Raw genomic sequence first — 1015 nt, 5'->3', positions numbered from 1 at the left:
AATGCAGGAGACCTGGGTTTGATCCCTGGGTCAGGAATATCCCTTGGAAGAGGAAATGGCAACCCATTCCAGTATTCTTGCCTGGGAAATCCCATGGACAGAGGAGCCTGGTGGGCTACAGTCCATGGAGTTGCAAAGAGTCAGACACCACTTAGCAACTAAACCAGCACCACCACCACCACCACCCCTGTATATGCAATGGAATATTACTCAGCCATTAAGAAGAATGACACCTTGCCATTTGTGACAACATAGATGGATCTAGAGGGGATTGTACCAAGTGAAATAAGTCAGACAGTGAAAGCCAAATACCATAAGATTTCACTCAGATGTGGAATCCAAAGAACCAATGGACAAACAGAACAGAGACAGACTCTTAGACACAGAGAACAAACATGTGACAGCTAGAGGGGAGAAGGGGCAGGGGGAGGCGTGAAATAGGTAAGGGACATAAAGAGGTACAACCTTCCAGGTTGCCAAATGAATGAGTCACCGGGATGAAAGGTCCAGAGTGGGGGAATGTAGTCAACAATATTGTAATAACTTTGTACAGTAATGAATGGTAACTAGATTTATCATGGTGATGATTTTATAATGCATAGAAATATTGAATCACTACGTTGTGCTCCTGAAACTCACACGGTGTTATATGGATCAACCAACCTTCAGTTAGAAACAAAAACAATAGTGCCTGCTGTTGTTTTCATCGCTGGTAATGAAATGATGGTAATGGCTCAGTGAGTAACACAGAGCTGGCTGTGAGGGGGTCAAATGCACCTCACACCCCATTGCAGACGTGGGTGTGTGTTATTCTGAGCTGCTGCTGGTTGCTCAGGGACAGGGTGGAGCCAGGCTTAGATCCTGCATGTCAGAATCAAAGTCCAGGGTGGCCCTATGAGATGTAGGTTGAGGAGAGGGGCATGGGACTCTCCTTCTAGGTAAGGAACTCCCATAATCTGACCTGGGGAGCACTGAGCAGACAATTGGCCATTTTCTCTGGTGGCCAGGAGACCCA

Source organism: Bison bison, unplaced genomic scaffold, assembly GCF_000754665.1.
Source record: "Bison bison bison isolate TAMUID 2011002044 unplaced genomic scaffold, Bison_UMD1.0 scf7180017864473, whole genome shotgun sequence".
NCBI classification, from domain to species: Eukaryota; Metazoa; Chordata; class Mammalia; order Artiodactyla; family Bovidae; genus Bison; species Bison bison.
This window is presented reverse-complemented; position numbering follows the sequence as displayed.